At 45.5% G+C, this 10,448-nt stretch overlaps 1 long non-coding RNA gene across 1 annotated transcript; it reads left to right on the top strand.

Moving 5' to 3' along the window:
• Positions 1 to 3,453: 3,453 nt before the first annotated feature.
• LOC119118994 lies at positions 3,454 to 8,648 on the top strand. The gene is made up of 2 exons (XR_005097043.1): positions 3,454 to 3,589; positions 8,467 to 8,648. It is a non-coding gene; the product is annotated as an uncharacterized LOC119118994 (long non-coding RNA).
• The last annotated feature ends 1,800 nt before the right edge of the window (positions 8,649 to 10,448 follow it).

Here is a 10,448-nt window from a genome sequence, read left to right as displayed (position 1 = left end):
ATCGTATTAAGTAAAATATTATTTAGTTGGAAATTGGTGGAAGCACTCTCACGGTTAAGTGTTTAAATATATCAAGTTAGAATTAGTGATTTAATGCATTAAATCCATTCTCACACACTATCATTGACATACTTCCGCAAATGGGACTTTCTTCGGAGAAATAGGAAGTAAGCTTGTTACTTCCTCAAACCAAGTAGAGCGAGGCCATATCAAAAGTTATTTCGACAAAACTAGCGCTAGAGGGTGCGCTAGACCAACGAATCCTTGAGGTCTTATCAAAGACATCTAAACAATATCCGTAACGTAATACCAGCATCAAACAACCGAAGGGAGCCATCATTACGGCGCGGTCATATCGACGACTCGCCTCGAATAGAGTTACTCGGCTCGCGCGTCGGGTGACTTAAAAAGGATTGGCGTCGTAAAGAAATTAGATTGATTCTGGTAGAATTAATTTAACTCGGGTGGTCAGCTACGGACGAGTCCCTTCACCCCCGGCTTATTGAACCCGTTACAGGGGAGCCGGTGCCACTTTAATAAAGTGCGCGTTTGACATTTTGGCGCCCAACGAGTTGAGGGGGGTTGTGAGTTAAGATTTATTAATAGATGTTTGCTCGCAGCTCCAAAACGAACCTGTGTGGAGTTTTTTTCAGTTTTTTCTTTCCGAGAACTGTCATGATTCCACTCACTGATACAAACAAATGTCAGAACGGCCTTGAGTGACATAAGAACAGTCTCTTTAAGGAATAGAGTTTCCTAGAAAAGAACCTTTAAAAGCACGGAAGGATTAGAACTGTTTTGTGTCATAGTAGACGGTGACCGCTACCCCTTAGCACGTTACTTGGAAGATGAGTAAGGATAATCTCCTTCTTAACTTGTACTTGTATGGAGTACTAAAAGTAACGTTGGTGGTGTACGCAGAGTATGCGGCACAACTTGCTAAAGCTAGAGGGGCCGGTACGTGGGCACGAATTTTGGGTACAGACAGAGAAGACAAACCAATAGACGAAGAACTAGTGAATGTTTTAGATTTCATCCAAGAACCAAAGCCGGGAAGAAGGCAGACACTTTGAGGACAAAACGAAGAGTCTATTCTTTGATCTGAAAAGAAAAAAGTTTTTCTCTCTTCTGCATTTTCCTCTTCCACTTTTACTTTATTTATTTTATTTTTTTATTTTTGTTGTTGTTCCGGAACACAAGAGGATTACACATTTTTTGTTCCTGAAAGCAAAAGGATTACACCTTTTTTGTTTCCAAACGCATTGTGGATTACGAATTTTTTGTTCCTGAACGCAAAAGGATTACAACTTTTTTGTTTCCAAACGCATTGTGGATTACAAATTTTTTGTTCCTGAACGCAAAAGGATTACAACTTTTTTGTTTCCAGACGCATTGTGGATTACAAATTTTTTGTTCCTGAACGCATTGTGGATTACAAATTTTTTGTTCCTGAACGCAAAAGGATTACAACTTTTTTGTTTCCAAGACGCATTGTGGATTACAAATTTTTTGTTCCTGAACGCATTGTGGATTACAAATTTTTTGTTCCTGAACGCAAAAGGATTACAACTTTTTTGTTTCCAGACGCATTGTGGATTACAAATTTTTTGTTCCTGAAAGCAAAAGGATTACAACTTTTTTTGTTTCCAAGACGCATTGTGGATTACAAATTTTTTGTTCCTGAAAGCAAAAGGATTACAACCTTTTTGTTTCCAGACGCATTGTGGATTACAAATTTTTTGTTCCTGAAAGCAAAAGGATTACAACTTTTTTGTTTCCAGACGCATTGTGGATTACAAATTTTTTGTTCCTGAACGCATTGTGGATTACAAATTTTTTGTTCCTGAACGCAAAAGGATTACAACTTTTTTGTTTCCAAACGCATTGTGGATTACAAATTTTTTGTTCCTGAACGCAAAAGGATTACAACTTTTTTTGTTTCCAGACGCATTGTGGATTACAAATTTTTTGTTCCTGAACGCAAAAGGATTACAACTTTTTTGTTTCCAGACGCATTGTGGATTACAAATTTTTTGTTCCTGAACGCATTGTGGATTACAAATTTTTTGTTCCTGAACGCAAAAGGATTACAACTTTTTTTGTTTCCAAGACGCATTGTGGATTACAAATTTTTTGTTCCTGAACGCATTGTGGATTACAAATTTTTTGTTCCTGAACGCAAAAGGATTACAACTTTTTTGTTTCCAGACGCATTGTGGATTACAAATTTTTTGTTCCTGAAAGCAAAAGGATTACAACTTTTTTTGTTTCCAAGACGCATTGTGGATTACAAATTTTTTGTTCCTGAAAGCAAAAGGATTACAACCTTTTTGTTTCCAGACGCATTGTGGATTACAAATTTTTTGTTCCTGAAAGCAAAAGGATTACAACTTTTTTGTTTCCAGACGCATTGTGGATTACAAATTTTTTGTTCCTGAACGCATTGTGGATTACAAATTTTTTGTTCCTGAACGCAAAAGGATTACAACTTTTTTGTTTCCAAACGCATTGTGGATTACAAATTTTTTGTTCCTGAACGCAAAAGGATTACAACTTTTTTTGTTTCCAGACGCATTGTGGATTACAAATTTTTTGTTCCTGAAAGCAAAAGGATTACAATTTTTTTGTTTCCAGACGCATTGTGGATTACAAATTTTTTGTTCCTGAACGCAAAAGGATTACAACTTTTTTTGTTTCCAGACGCATTGTGGATTACAAATTTTTTGTTCCTGAACGCAAAAGGATTACAACTTTTTTGTTTCCAGAGGCATTGTGGATTACAAATTTTTTGTTCCTGAACGCAAAAGGATTACAACTTTTTTGTTTCCAGACGCATTGTGGATTACAGAATTTTTGTGATCACTAAAACCAAAAGTGGACAGAGAAATTATTATTATTTTTTTTTTTTTAATAATTTTTCTCTTCTTTTTCTTTTCTCTCTCTTTCTTTCCTTTTTCCCAGTATCTACTCGCTCTTTTGTTTTTGTTTATCCGTTGAGGACAACAGTTGAAGTTGAGCGAGGGTTCCCAAGAATTGGAAAGCAGAAGGGCTTCGGGCTGAGGATTGGCCGTCACTATTTGTTCGTTTCAATAACGTTTAAATTGCAATTTGCTGTTGAATGTACCCTTGTTAGAAAATCCTGTCAGTAGAGTGACTGGATGGGATAGTAGGAACAAAGAAAAAAGTGCATCCCGCCGTTGAGAGCATCAATAAGCGAGGCAGGAGTTCTCGAATTGGTGTTTTGAGAAGAAGCGACGCAAAAGGCGCCGCTGAGTAACTAAGAGCTGTATCGTCCCTATTCCGATTGCGCACGGGAAGGAGTCGAAAGGAGACAGCTCAACCCTACAACTGAAAACATTGCTATTCACTAAAAGAGATGGCTAGCGGTATAAGAGGAACAGACCCCGAATCTGGTTATCCTACAGAAGGAACCAGGCACGAGGGGTTTAATCCAGACCCTTTAGGACGACATGAAGAACCAGTATGTGTGATACTGTATGGAGGAGGCTTAGAAAAGTGGCCTCAGAAATGGACTGACTGCATAGTGGGATCTAACCCGTCGATCGAGGCGGAAAGCCTCTCGACGCGGGTGAAAGAAGCCATCGAAAAAGATGGAAGATTTTTTGCCGAGCAACCAGGAGAAGATGGATTACCAATCATAGTGTCAGCCCACCCTGAGAGGGGCTACACTAGAAGAGAAGCACCCGACTGGTGTGAATGGGGGGCAAAGATGGTGGAGGAATGTAATATGGTAAAATTGATAAGCACAAGTACAGATTTGGACTCAATAGTGAAAATGTTGACCAACGAAGCTGGCATCAAAGGCGAGCTGGCAACTCCATTACCTGAGGAAGTGAAGGCAGCGCCTCGCTATTATGAGTGCATGCAACATTTGGCGAAGATGAGAAGCATTTTAGAGAAAAAGACCAATCGACCAGTATTTTCCAGTGAGGAAGAAGAGGAAGTGCCTAATGAGGAGGGAAGATTGGGCACGAGCAGAGACACAGCGGAAGTTTGGGGAGGCAGGGACACCCGGCGCGGAGGTATTCATGCACCGAAGTTTAATCTCCTCTTCAGAAAAGACCCCCTGCCGTCTCTGCCAGAAGAATCAACAAAGAAAGTAATTGTTGGAAATGGAGTGCTGATGTGTCAATTTGTCGGAGATATTTGGTCACTGACAGGAGATGCCCTCATTGTTTTCACCAACGACAAATTCCGGGCATGGAACCAAACCTTTGATTCACGGCTGAGACTAATGGCCGGTGAAAAATATATTGAAGACCTGCACGATGCGAGACGGCAGATGGAGCATCACCCGGAAGATCTTACTTTCATTTTTACAAGTGGAGGAAGATCGAACTACTACATGATAATACACGCCTTCGTGCAGAAGTGGCGGGCGGACCTGAACCAACAGGACTACCTGAAGATGATGACAAGAATCCTAGAGAAAGATTCAAGATTCAAGATTCAAGATTCAAGAGTTTTTATTCGCCATGTTTGAGCGTGCCAAACAAGGAATTTGACTTCGGTAAAACACACCCTCTGTGTGCGGTGGATGCTGCCGTCGAGAGGGGAGCCAGAAGAATAGTTACAGATGTAAATGGTATTAGATCCGGAAGAATGTCATGGAAAATTGCAGAGACGGCAATTGCTGGTGCATATAAGCTGCAAATATCCACCCCAATCACAGCGGTGGAAGGGCTGGAGTTTGTGCTGGCAATATCAGCCTCTCAAAGAAGAGAAAGGGAACTGGTAGCCCTGGAAGCCACTTACGGTCAAGCACTACAGGTGGCACGGAAAGAACAGAAGATGGAGCAGCAAACACAACACGCGGTGGCAGTCCTGCCCCATCCCTCGGGCAAAGCAGTTCGAACGGAAGGAGAAGGGGGAACTGACTTGAGTTCTATTCCAGAACCGCAAAGGAACACCGAAAGGTCAAGGACGCCATCGCCAAGCACAGGAGATGAGGAGGAGGAAGTGGCAATCGAAATCAACACGGAAATAACCGGACCAAGGGGGCCGAATCCAACACCAACGGGGAGCCCAGCTCCACCAAAACAACCGCCTCAAGGAAAAGGGAGGAGAGTGGTTATAAGATCTGCCCGAGAAGATACAGGTGTCTCTTACCGAGCACGCCTGACGTCTACTCCCAAGAACCGTCCCTCCACGGTTCAGAGACCCCGTCAGCAAACAGAACCAAGAAACGCAGAGGTTGGTGCCATTGAACACGACCCTACATCCAACGAGGAAGGGCGTAATGAAGATGGAGATGTGGAAAACAGGGAGGCCGCCACCTCAAGCGACGATGTGGTCTCTGAAGAAGAAAATCAGGCTTCTGTGATGTCGGCCGTGGTCCCTCCTGATCCAAATGACCCACCACCGAGAGTTGTGAGAGGAGCAACCCGGAAAGGAATCAAAAAACAACGGCCGGTGCTAAGCATCTACCAGGCCTCGGAAAGGCTGGCGAGGGACATTCAATTCGGTTGGGTAGAAACCAAGGATGGAAGGAAAACCTACATCCCAGAAGTCAGGCAGAAAGAATACCCATTCCCGCCGGCCTGGTGGGAAAAGATAGAAAGGAATATAGACATCCCGGTGAAATTAACTTACAGGGAGGCAATGAACGTGTTAAACACACCAGCCTACCATACTTTAGTAAGTTACACCGACTTGACAAAAGATTTTAGAGAAGGCTTTGTAACTGTAATGTATGATGTACTATTGCGAAGGATGAAGCAGGGCGTGTATGATGCCGCTCAAGAAGAGCTGAGAGCGTGCGATGACCTGGACATATACACTGCTAATCCCGCGATGTCCACACAAACCAACCTAATTGCAAACGCCACCCAGCAGGCTCAGCCGAACACCACGCAAATGGGAGCGACTTACCTGGATAACACAGGGATGGCCGCAAACGACATGGAAAGAGAAACAAGAGCCTTTAAGACCCTAAAAGGCATGGTGCGCGTTAAGTACCAGAAGGAAAGCGTCAAAGAATACTTATCGGCAACTTGGCCAGTAATCAAAGAAAGTCCGGGTGGAGAATTGTCAAAAAAGATGTGGCTGCAATACATTACAGCCGAGCCCATAGGCCGAGATGAGACAGCGCAGGAAGCCTATCAAAGATGGGTGGATGACGAAGAAGATGACGAAGATGTGCATATAACCAGAGCTAAAGAAGCACTGAAACAGGGTCTCACCTTGTTGAATGTGTGGCATAAGTTGAAGCAAGTGGTAAGCCCAAGCAGATATGTGCGAGTTTTGAGAGCAGTCACCGAGGACAAAGACACTACTTTTGTGAAACTGGGTGCGGAGGCAACTCTGGCACGAATCGAAGAATCCATAAAGAAATGGGACAGAGTAACAAAACACTACATGGAGAGACAAAAGCCAGGTCCATCGGGCAGTACTCGCTCTCGCACAGAGGAGACGCAAGCAGGGCGGAAACCACCACCAAGGCCAACTTATGAGAAGGAGCAAAAGTCTAATTATGACCAGAAGCAGAACACCCAGGTCAAGCCGAAATCAATGAATAGTAAAGTAAACCCAACAGGTTACGTGGCAAAAGAAGTATATGACAAAATGTCACCAGAAGAAAGAAAGGCCCTGGCAGAGGCTCGCAAGGCTGCAGCCCCTGCGGGGCCCAGGAAATGAATGAAGAAGAGGCGCGGGTCACCCTGACGGGTGTTTACAGGGATGGAGACAACCTCTACGCTGAAATCGAAGGAGCTCCATATTTGGTGGATACAGGAGCCGAGGTGTCAATGACCCGCAAAGCCTTAAAAAGAATAGGACACCTAACTGTGATGGTGGCAGATGGATCAGTGACTAATATGCCCATTGGAATTTGGAAAGGAATAGTTTGGGTCAAAGGGCCTCATAATCTATTGACTTTGAGAGACGCAGAGGATCTAAAGAAACCGAAACACCAGCGTCAGTCAGTAAAAACAAGATTAGAAATGATAAGAGCAAAAGCAGTCCGTGTGGGCCCGACAAAAATTATGCCACTTAATGAGTGGTACAAGCCGGTGGATGTGGAGACCGTGAAGAGCCAACTGGTCCAAGACAGCGATCTGTCCCCGGACGGAAAGCGGAGGCTGACCAAAATATTGGAGAAAGCAGCCGTGGCGCATTTCAAGAACGATTGTGGAGACCTTGGATCAAAGTACATCCACACCATTGAGGGGGGAGTGCATCCGCCTGTAAGACAATACCCCCTGAACCCTGAAGCAGTGGCTGAAATGGAAACAATTGTGAAGGAACTCTTACAGCTTGGCATCATTCGAGAAGAGCCAAATCCAGTGACCAACAGCCCAATTCAGGCCGTAAAGAAACCAGCGGCGGCAGGAGGAGGCTGGAGGCCGGTAATCAACTTTAAAGCTCTTAACCGCCGGACGGTGGCTAATCGAGCGAGCCTCATAAATCCCCAGGCATCCCTCAAGACGCTGAGAGTGAAAAAATACAAGTCATGCATTGACTTGGCAAATGGATTTTTTTCATTACGACTAGCCAGAACATCGCAAGGGAAAACAGCATTTACACACAGGGGGAAGTCGTACGTATGGCAAAGATTGCCGCAAGGATACAAGAATTCCCCGAATGTGTTTCAATCGACTGTCTTACAAGTTTTGGATGGCTTGGATGTCACGGTGTATATTGATGATGTGTTTGTTTCAAATGACACAGAAGAGGAACATCTAAACTTGCTGCAAAGGGTTGTGGAACGAGTCTCCGCTGCGGGTCTGAAGCTGAATCTCAAGAAATGCCAACTAGCCCGGTTCCAAGTGGATTACTTGGGATTCCAGGTGACCGAGGATCTGGGCATCTCAGAAGGATTTCGACAAAAAATCGAACGGATTTCGCCTCCGGGATCAGAGACAGAGTTGCAGCGAATACTTGGACTGTGCAACTATGTGCGGGATCATGTTCCCCACTATCAGAAACATGCAAGACCACTGTACGCGCGCTTGAAGAAAACTCCGGAGAGCCAAAAAACGGCGAAGTGGCAGTGGTCAGAAAATGACACTCACAATTTGAATAACTTGAAACAGGCCGTCCGAGAAGCCGTGAGGCTTGAGCCACGAAGTCTGACAGCAAAACTTGTCGCGAAAGTGCATTGCGAGGAAAATGATGCAATGGTGACGGTCAGCAACGAAGGTGCTGGCTTAGTGGCTTTGTGGACCTATACCCTCTCCAGTGTCGAGAAGAGATTTCCCCAGGAGGAGAAAGAACTTGCAATCTTGGCCAGGTACTGGAGCAATTTGAAAGACCTGGCACAAGGGCAAGGTATCAAAGTCCAAACCGGAAGTAACGTGCATCGTTTTCTTCGGAAGTCTACAATCGAGAGCACAAAAGCGACCAATGTCAGGTGGGGAAGATGGGAGGACATCCTACTAGATCCCGACTTGGACATTGGCCCGACAACAACCTCCACCAAAAAGCAGACATTGGAAAAAGAAACAGAAAAAGAAAAGCCCTATGAATGGACTCTTTACACCGACGGGTCAAAAAAGGAAGGAGACCAGAATGCCCACTGGGGTTTTATTCTGAAACAAAATGGAGAGGAGCGTTGCCGCCGCAAAGGTAGGACACCCGGCAGCGCGCAGGCAGGAGAAGCTACGGCAGTGCTGGAAGGACTGTTAGAAGCGGAGAAAAATCACGCTGGACGCGTGAGACTCGTAACTGACAGCCATTATTGTGCACAAGCGCTCAAATTCGACCTAGCCATTTGGGTGGAAAATGGCTTTGAAGGCACAAGGGGAAAACTAGTGGCCCACTATGAAGTGTGGAAGAAAATAGCTGAGTTGCAGCTAAATATGTGTCTTGATGTCGTCCACCAAAGATCTCATGTGAAAGAAGGAGCTCATTGGAAAGGAAATAATGAAGTTGATCGATACGTCCAAGAAAGAAGAATAATAGTTGTAGGGGCAGAAAACTGGGACAAGACCCCTCGCGGAAAAGTGGTCCCAGATGAGAGCGTAAGGCAGGTCGTGTCGGCAGTACATGAAGCACTAGGCCACGCGGGTCCGTTGCCTACGCAAAAAGAATTAGAAATGCTGGAACTCTGGGTCCCTGACAGGACGATTCGTGCGGTCCTGCGTGATTGTAATCTGTGCAACAAATATAACGCAGGGCGACGAGGACATCGCACGGACGGATTGACGATCAGGAGTACTGTGCCGTGGGGCTCGGTTTGTATGGACGTAGCCGGGCCCTTGGGGATATGTGGCACTAAGGGTGAGAAATACCTTGTTGTGCTTGTTGACTCAATGTCAGGACATGTCGGGCTAAAAGCAGTAAGGAAAGCCAACGCAAACAGCGTGATCAAGACACTGGAAGACGGGTGCATGTGGCTAGGAATTCCCAAAGAATTAAGAACAGACAATGGAACTCATTTCAAAAATGCCCAGGTGGACAAGTGGTGTCGTGAGCGGGGAATAATCCGAGTCTATTCGCCTCCGTACACACCACAGGCTAACGGGGTAGCAGAGAGAACCATTGGGCTGGTTAAGACCTGGCTGGGAAAAAATGCAAACGGGAAAGAATGGAGTACTAAACTACTTGATTTGGTTGCAGACCTGAACGGAAGGACTAGGGCCAGCCGGCCCTCCCCGTCCGAAGAACTCAACCAACGGCACTTTGTGTCACAGGAAGTGGGCAGGACCCAAGACGGCTCGATCCAGCATAAAGAGAAGTGTCGGTTCAGCGTTGGACAGAAGGTGTGGGTCAAGTCGAGAGACCTGAACAGCAAGACTGCAGTAAAGGCCAAGTACGACTGCTTGGACATAGTCAGTGCGGTTTTGGATGACAACACAGTACGACTGAAGAGGAAAGGAATCCAGGGAGTTGAACAGCTGAAGCCGTTACCGGCTGACCCAATTAAAACCAAGAAGTAACTTAGAAAATATATGGCAACCGACTACAGTACATTCCCGGCCTTCGTGCGCTTGGCCGCGCACAAAGGGGCGGTCATCGTAAGACGGTCGCCGTATGGGATTCAAGCCGGAACGGCCCTAAATCTAGTGAAATTGGCCAAGAGGGGGGGCACTCCCGATGGACCGGAACATTTTCGCTGGACAAGGGTCGACGAAGCATGTGTCATTTGTTCGACACCAAATTTGTTGCCTACTAGGTGGTCAGGAGTAGGTTTCATGATGCCATCAAATATGACCACCGACGTAAGAGACTTGGAGTTTGCCCTGAGGAACGAGGACAGGCTCCCGGTCAAAGTGCTGGATGCCATGGTGTGCCACCCTTGTCGGATCACCATCTTGGCAAGAATGGTGGTCTTTGCACAGTGGGAGACCGGACCAATCGTAGATGCACGGGCTCAACAAGTGGCCACGTGTACATGCGCTTGGGACGGCGGTATACTGACATATTGCCCCTTGTGTTTGGATCGCATGGCAACGGGAAAATTATTAAGAGTGGGTGAAGCACAAGGA

Source organism: Syngnathus acus, unplaced genomic scaffold (assembly GCF_901709675.1).
Source record: "Syngnathus acus unplaced genomic scaffold, fSynAcu1.2, whole genome shotgun sequence".
NCBI lineage: Eukaryota > Metazoa > Chordata > Actinopteri > Syngnathiformes > Syngnathidae > Syngnathus > Syngnathus acus.
This window is presented reverse-complemented; position numbering and strand designations above follow the sequence as displayed.